Raw genomic sequence first — 9,035 nt, 5'->3', positions numbered from 1 at the left:
TTTTCTACAACCATGCATAATATAGGATGTTCTAAAGTTATAGGTACAAATCACTGACCTCAACTATAGGTATACCACTCGACTGGCGGCTGTAAAAGTGCTTTTGTGTCTGTTTGATATTCGCCATTTTGGCGCTGTTGGCCATGTAGTGAGAGTCTGCGGAACTAAAACTAGTGATGCAACCGCAGCTAAATAAACATGAAGAGTTCAAACATTATTAATAGGAAAACTATTTACAAAAAAAAATGTGTTCTTTATTACGTTGATTCCTGAAGTATAAATAACACGGAAAACGAACGAAATTAATTCAAAACGCAAAAATACTTCAGTGTATTGTACGCTTCTCACGCAGCCATTAGTATCATACATCAAAATTAGTTCTCTGGACCCTCGCGACTGGCGCTTCAAATAGGCACAAAAATTTGCTGTCAAACATATGGAACAGCCTGTCCAGTGATATTTTTACAGGTCAGTGGTACAAATTGCATTTAGTAATAGAATAGTAGAAACTAATAAGCAAGTAGTAAGAGTATTATGACATTTGGTTATCAAAATGATTTTAAGAAATAAATAAAGCATAAACTTACTCTGTAGCGGAATAATAAATATATAAAATAACAATATAACCTTAGGAAATAAAAGTACTAATTATAAATTAACGTTGTGTGTATAACTGTTATAAGTGAAGCCAATAATAAGCAGCCGAAACCAGATAGTGAAGTCAACAATACGTTTTCCAGGTTCACGTAGATTTACGATTTGAATTTGTAGCTGTTGTATTTATAACACAATGAGAGAAATAATGATTCTAATTTGGCGACAATAATTAATTTATTGTCCGTAAGCCATTGCGATAGAAGTAGCTAATAGATTCGCCTTTTTGTAAACTTAGTGATTCTAAATACTTCCGATCCCCCGGAGTAATCTTTCTTATTCCAAATATTGCCTAACTTTTTTACGGAAAAATAGGACAAACTGTATGTTAAGGATTAACACTCTCGTGCAACATCAGAGGAATCACAGGAGTGTTGTCAGCCTTTTAGAATTTGTTGTACTATTATAAATTTTGAAATGTTTTTCACATCGGTTAAGGTACGGTGATAAGTAACAGTTACAGCAAATTACATGTAGTAATTAAAAAAGTATTTGGATATCAGATCCATTATTACAGCTTTATTTGCCGTAACTGTGACAATAATACAATCTGTGTGGTAATGCATAACAAAACTATCATAGGCATAATGCGGTAGAACCATAGAAATCTTAACAATAAGGCACTATTATTAAGATTTCTATGGGTAGAACACTGATTCCGTCGCTTATATTGTCTATTTCTAATAAAGCGGTCTAAGAACCGAAACAAGATTGAAAGAAATGTTATCAATAGGAAAAACACTACTAGAACTACCTAAAACTATACATTAATATAATACTTGTAAATTATTTAAAGTTAAAATCTGTTTTTTATACGCTACTTATACGAATGAGAGACTTGAAGCCTTAGCTTCAAGTCTCTCATTCGTTCATCTCGTGACCTCTGGGTCACGAGATTCGATCGCATTTGGTATACCTGATGGAAAGTAAGCAAACCAGCCAACGTGGACTTCAGTAATACCCTGGTACCAGGGTAAATCACAAATGAGGAGATCCATATAGGAGAACCAATTGAATCACCGATATAGCTCAAATCGTCATCGATACTGATGTGGCAGTGGGCAGGGCACTTAGCTCGACGAACAGTTGGCCGTTGGGGCAGTCCTCGATCGGGGACCACGTACCGGAAGACGCAGTGTTGGTAGACCCTCACAAGATGACCGCTGGTCAAGATCGCCGGAATAGGTTGGATGAAGGCCTCGCAGGACCGATCGTCGTAGAGATCTTTAGGGGTGGCCTTTGTCCAGCAGTACGCGTCTTCCAGCTAATATGATGATTATAATGTTAAAAAAAATAATAGAAAAAAATTTAACTAAACAGTATTTTCACTCAAAAGATTAATTTCAATACAAAATAGCGCTAAACTAAAATCATTGAAACGGTATTTTGCAATTGTATTGTCCCACCTCTCATGGGCATCCACTGCTTCGGGTGAAAACTGCACTTAAATTGTATGCCAGCACAGCATTAATGAGACTTTGTTTTATTTTCTTTAAACGTCTTTGATAACATAATAGATTACAAAGCATACAGTTATAAGACACACATTACAATTATACATATGCTTCATCAGATTAATGCGCCAGCTATACGTAATAACACAATAATAGGTATTTCTTTGCTGAGTGAGTAAATTTTATTATTTTTATTGATGAGTGATACGAAGAGCTGTTTGACCTGATTCCTGCCGCCGACTTCCACCTTCGCACGTCACACTACAGAGTAGAATATCAACCCCACCATCTGGATGTGTGGCGTTCTTCCACAGTGCGATTTAGGAAGGAACTTCCTTGGACGTACAACAAAACTTTGGAACGAGCTTCTTTCGGTGGTGTTTCCGGGACGACACGACACCTTCAAAAAAAGCACCTACATCTTTGTTTGTGGCAACGCTATTGTGGTTCCTGTGTTGTTGCAAGAGAATGTGGGCGGAGGTGATCACTTAACACTAGTTTCGTTAGATCCCATACGCTAGTTTGTTCTTCTTTATCATAAAAATAAAACGCTGACAGCTATTTCGGACAATCGATTTGTCGATTAGCTATCAAACGAAAAAAAATTATATGTTTGGCACCCTCTTCCATAAAAATAGTCAATATCCGTGATCCAGGTGTAAGATGAGTGGTAGAGATGGTTGGGTGCCCATAGCTGCTGGACTGGTGGTGGGAGCAGGCCTGCTAGCGCTGATATACAAACTGCTCTGGTCGGGACCGAGCTACGCCATTATGTATGATCACAGCCCGGGCGCAAAAAAATATAAATGCAGTTGTATGGATCCCAAATTACCAGTAAGTTTAGTGATGTTTGATCACCATTTAGCAATATTTGCACCAATAACAGTGAAGCTTGTCATAAAGTTTGCCAGGAGATGTGTCACAGGAAGAAAAATCATTTATTCACTTATGTCAACATGACACATGAATGTCAAAGATTTTACCACCACTTCGGAAAAGTTGAGCTTGAATGAAGAAGTAGCAAGAAACTTATTGCCACTCTGTCAAATCAATGTTTACAATTTCAGCATTTTACATTAAATTTTATACAATGTATTGTGATATACCAAAATTATTCAAAAAATCCGACTTTCTTGTGTAAGTTTAAAAAAAGAAGTGATTGATCTTAATAAAACTCAAAACAAGTGCAGTAAGTAGGTGTATCAATCCGCATACACTGTAAATAAGTAAAGGTATTATGGGAGCAATGATATATTTAAATCAACAACTTGAATGGTATATTATCAATTTAAAAATATAAGATGAACATCCCAAAGCATGACGCATGGACCAGCCATCGCTTCCCTCGCACATATCTAAGGGAAGGTAGCGATCCACCCCACGAAGCCACCACGAGCAGTGCTATTAAGCGTCACTATCTCATCACGGCGTCAATTTCTGGATGCTTAATTGGGACAATATATAATTCTATGATTTTTATTAAAAAACATGTGCCTTTGTGTCATTATAACCCTACCCTCAAATTTTTTACAATTAATGATTATATCATTTAGCCGATTTAACATATTAGCCGTTATTTAGCTGGCCAATATTAAACGTTTAGCTGGCTGGTAAGTTGGCAGAAAAACTGATAGCTGAACGAGCCTATGAACTATACTGGATGGTTGCTTCGCCCCCCAGCTACTATTACTACCAGCTTTATCCTACCGCCCCGCTGCCTCTGTGCTCGAACGCAGCTCGGAATCCCGGATTTGGTTTCGAGCGCAGTGCGCGAGCTTTCATACTATGGCTACTTCGGTCCGCCAATAATCTTCTCTGGAACGGAGATTAAGAGCGCTTTCGCGCTGTGAATCTAAATTTATAAGGAAACGAATGAAATATAATCACTACTGCGATATCGCGACGCTTTGAGCGGGAAATCGTTCCTCGGTCATTCGCAAACCTCAACAATGAGATGAGCTATAAATACACTTAAATTTACCACATGCCTTAAAGTATCATATGTATTAGAATTACTCCTATTATTGTAGGAGGCCAGGTAGCACCTGGGGGGTAAAATACCTACTAGCCAAGTCCAATCTCACCAGTTTTTCATAAGATTGAATAGGTACCTTCTCAAAAATTCTCATATTTTACTGTCGAATATACTCTTCAAACAGATTTAATAAGAATATTTATAAAAATTAGATATTTTCTTTGTATTTAACTAGTTTTGGTATAAGGTTACTATAATTTATTAGTCGATAGTTTATTTATAATAAAAAAAGAATGACATCTATTTTGATAGATTAAGATAAAGAACCTTCTTTCAGTGCAAAATTCACGAAAGCAGACGAAAAGAAACATAGTGTGGATTTACTTTATGGCTGTCAATGTTGTAAGCAATGTTCAAATTGTCGTGAAATATGTTAAATGTTTAAATCGAAAAATCGAATAAAAAAATAGAAAATACGATGTGGTCTATAATATAAATCACAAATCCACAATATAAACTATGTGTGATTGGTAAGTACCAGATTTTATAGTTTGTAGATTGTTGAGTAGGTATAGCTCATGGGTCTATGATGGCACAGATTGTCACCGCTTCATTCATTTATGAGGTTTGCGGTTAAAACAGCAGAATAAACGAAGTTGGAGATACTTTGGAGGGTTATCAGATATTGAATTATTTACCTAATTATGTTCAATCTTATAAAATTAAAAACTGTTACACAAAATTACAAATATTCTCATATTTATTAACAAGTGATTGCTTCACTCTCCTGCCATGATCTTTATTTTTTTCATTCAACTTGTGAAACTGTCTTAAAATTAACGTTATTTGTCTCTCTTGGGTACCGAAATTGTGTCCGTCTTGTCAATTGCTTGAATTGTATGAGCAATCCATTTCCTGTTAAATTTTCTTATTCCCTTTATCTTAATTTCTGTTTTCAATGTTATATGGAATACCGTAAGTTAAATATTTATGGAAAGTGTCTGTTGGAGCCAGTACCCATGGGCTGAGTTTTTTTAAAACTATTTTTAGACATTTAAACATAATTATTATCCTAAGGTACTTACTTCCTAAGTAAATAATATAATAAATAAAAATAAATTAATGCCATTTTACAATATTTGTGTTTAACGTCATAGCACAAAAATTTAAACCAAAAAACGGTAACTGTAACTTATCTGAAGTTTTTGCCTTTTGTAAATTTACTGAAACAATTTCTGCCTAATGGATATCACGGCGAAGTGCGATAAGCATTAACACATTATTAGCATTATATTATATAACAACTGATCTAACAGACACTGTTCTGTTTAAAAATAAATAAAATGTAAGTATTCGGGAATAGTGAAGTCTAAGGCCATCGGAAATGTGTAATCTTATTGATTCAAAATGAACCTAATAAGTAATTCAGAATGATCAAACCCTCCTTTCACTACCGTTCCTTGTATGTAGTAGGCAAGACGATGTGGGGGGAGGGTCGTATCGCATGATACAATTATATGGTGTAATAGAGTAAAATATCTAATTTTTTCAAAATGATAACGATTTATATCGTATCGTATTTGTGTAAACAGCTTTTACATTACCACTTTAAAATTGCCAATTTTTAGGTATTAAGATGTCCCATATCCATAGCATATTATCCCATCCCGGACTTTTCTGGACACCTGTTTAGTAGATACACAATTCCACCAAACATGATTTTGTTTTATCTCAAAGAGCTTAGACAGCGTTTTCGTTAAAACCTCCCAGACGGCTTATTTTTTCCGACACCTCCAACAAATATCGTTAACAGTTTCAGTGTATAAGGGGATCTAAAAGGTGTCATACGAGCCTTTCAGCCAGTGTGGTGCCAAAAATCATGTTCTATACCTCTGTGCGGGAGACCGTAACTTATTTATTACATAGACAAATATAAATATTATATGTTTCCCGTTTCAAGTTTCACTCAATAGATTAAAAAAATAGAGATCGAATAGGTCCCTAACGCACTAAGTAGTGATATTTTACGTTAGGTGCGTAAAGGGATCTTTTATACCTCCTAAATACTTACACTTACATACACTTGCAAGGGTAATCAGAACACTATTTTTTCTAACATTACATTTTATAAAAAAAGATAGCTTAAGTAGGTAATCGGGGAGCCACAATACATCCACTCCCGCTCAACACCTTAGGGAGGAGGGGATGGCTGAAAAACAGCGCTACATGGGAACATAAATCCATGATTCCATGTCAGGTGAAGCTGAGCCTTTTCCTTTTGCCTTTTGTTTCATCGCGTATCCTAATTGTTCATTTTATATTTGTAATGATTTGTATGGCAATAAATAATTTATTATTATTATTATTAAATCGGGGACCTCGTAGTCCATGGACGCAAGGAGTAGAAACCGATCGCTGCCCATTTTTTAGTGCCGTTCCAGTTTGTTGATATATAATAATACGAAAAGTGGATTAAAGAATGAGTTATTTTAAAAGAAAGAAGTGCATAAAAAACAATATCCTTAGAGTAAAATCTTGGAAGCGAATCGGAATCAGAGAGGTTCAAAGTTATATTTCAAAACTCAATTACTAGCACTACTAACAGAAAAGAGTGCCAAAACCGCAATTAATTGTATATTTACATATACAGCCTACTATATACAGCCAATCTAAAAAAACAAACTGAACAATGACTTATTATATGTGATGCAAATTATCATTGTGTTTAACATACTTCAATGGAAAGCGGTTTTCTTAAATGTACAGTTTTCCAAAATGAATATTTATATTACAAAACTTTTATTATCTATAACTGAGTTGAATTCTAATTTGCTCTCACTAGTTCCTCCTCAACGTATTTAGTTTGCGATGCGCTTTACAATAGATACCTAATTTTATTCGTAATTTCTATTAATCCATATGTTATAACTGCGTCAGAAGCAACCTAAAAGTAGAGTATTCGATGATCTACAATCCATCGAGTTCATATTATATTATTTTTTGATCAAGTTATGTTTTTTTTAACAAAAAATTTTTTTTTGAGATTCTCCAGGTCTCATGCGTACGTTCGTACGTGCTGTTAAGTGCGGTTATGAGATGTAATAGGTCGCTAATGCATTGGCTGTAAGTTTTTAGAAAATGCCCCGCTACTAACGTGTTAATATATACAACAATGTATCCTAAAAATTATACACGAAAACCTTCCTCGAGAACCACGCTAAATTATATTATCTAATATTTCATCGTTAAGAAGTGGTTTGTTTATTATAAAATCCTATGACAAAATTAAAATCTGGACCAGTGCAAAACAGTAAGGAAATATTTATTATAGCCGAGAAGAAAAGCTCAACCGTGAACGTCAGCAACGGGAGGCGGGAAGACCAGCCAGGCGCGGCCGACGTGGGTTCGGAGGGCGATGGGCCGCTCTGTTGGGGGGGTTCATGGCTCTACTCGGCGTCATGTATTTCAATATGGAAAGAATTAAAGCAATAGGTGGAACATATCTGGGAAGTTTATTACCTGGAGGCTCCAAGGAGGAAGGATTTTCAGGAGGATTCGGTGGGGGATCAGCGGGAGGATGCGCTGGAGGATCCGTGGGAGGAAGCTCGGGAGGCGCCTCCGAGAGCAAGTGCGCAGAAAAGAAATGCGCTGGTGGCATTAAGCGGGTATAAACTCTTATTAAAAAAATCTTATGTTTAGAAAGGAATAGGTCCAATAGTTTGCCCATTTATTCAAGTCATTCTATTGACGATATAATGGCAGAATAATATTATTTTATTTTTTGTTTTATTTGATTCGTCACTTGTATCTTTGTACTTTCTTAAAACTATTCTCTAGAGTCTAGCATGACAGAGACGGACGATCACCCGTGTCTATTACTAGACAAACCCAAAGTTGCACTAATAATATATTTATCAGTAATATTCGTATCTATATTAAATAAACGACTAATGATTTATTAATATTTATATTTTATATAAAGCACAAAGTCGTTGGAAATTTTATTCTTCAGCAACCACAACAGGTACAGACATAAATAAAAGAAATATCTTCGAAATCTATTATCTTAAAGATCTTGATGAGAAAAGCTTAAAATCGTTTAGGAAAAAGAAAAAATAACTCGAGTTTGCGTTTCTGGTCGTCGGGATCAAAAGCTATTCACGTTCAAACGTTTTAAATTCAATTACATAACAAAGCAAACTTCAAGGATATCATGGAACTAAGTCGTTAAAATGGAGGCGGCATTTGAGCGCCCATTTTTTACTTGACACTACATATTTAATAAAAATTTTCTTCCATTAATTTTATATGGTATGATTAGGACTGTAACTTTAGAGGGTTGAGTTCGAAAAAAAAATTCACTAAGACGTGAGAATTGGACACGGAACTTCACTAAGAATTACAGAACTTTAAGGTGGTAACAACTGATATTTTTTAAGTTGCAGAACTCACAAAGCAAACCGTTTGATCCCTGCAATTGTCCATAATAATTAATATTATCGGATGCAATCGACAAGTTCACGGATTACAACACTGCAGAACTAACGGCACAGGATTAAATAACTTCAGTTCCGAGTGATAACAGAACACGAATTGTTTTAGCTAATAAAATATGTGACCATGATTCTATTTCGTATTGTTGTTATCATTACAGTGTTACCGGTAGGAGTTTGTTCTATATTCGATTACATCTTTGAATTTCATAATTAGATCTCTTGAAGATTGAATAATGTAATAAGTAAATACCACTCGTGTCACGTTGGTGTCAAACATTAATTCACAACCGCCCGTTTTTCAAGAAATTTCTTGCCTCGCACAGCCACTTTGTGGAATAATTTTTTTTTTCAAGGAATAGGAGGAAGTGTTCACCGTCACCGCCGCCCACATTCTCTTGCCACACCAGAGGAATCACAAGAGCGTTGCCGGCCTTTAAGGAAGGTGTACGCGCTTTT

General features: G+C 35.5%; 1 long non-coding RNA gene across 2 annotated transcripts; it reads left to right on the top strand.

The window, feature by feature from the left end:
- The first annotated feature begins 595 nt into the window (after positions 1-595).
- LOC126979351 (uncharacterized) lies at positions 596-8,707 on the top strand. Of its 2 annotated transcripts, none has more exons than XR_007732812.1 (5): positions 596-740; positions 2,765-2,942; positions 4,421-4,613; positions 7,415-7,748; positions 8,529-8,707. It is a non-coding gene; the product is annotated as an uncharacterized LOC126979351 (long non-coding RNA). The 2 variants fall into 2 exon arrangements; XR_007732811.1 differs by having other exon boundaries at positions 8,523-8,707.
- The last annotated feature ends 328 nt before the right edge of the window (positions 8,708-9,035 follow it).

Source organism: Leptidea sinapis, chromosome 1, assembly GCF_905404315.1.
Source record: "Leptidea sinapis chromosome 1, ilLepSina1.1, whole genome shotgun sequence".
Taxonomy (NCBI): Eukaryota; Metazoa; Arthropoda; class Insecta; order Lepidoptera; family Pieridae; genus Leptidea; species Leptidea sinapis.
The sequence above is the reverse complement of the archived record's forward strand: the minus strand, read 5'-3'. Positions and strand labels throughout refer to the sequence as shown.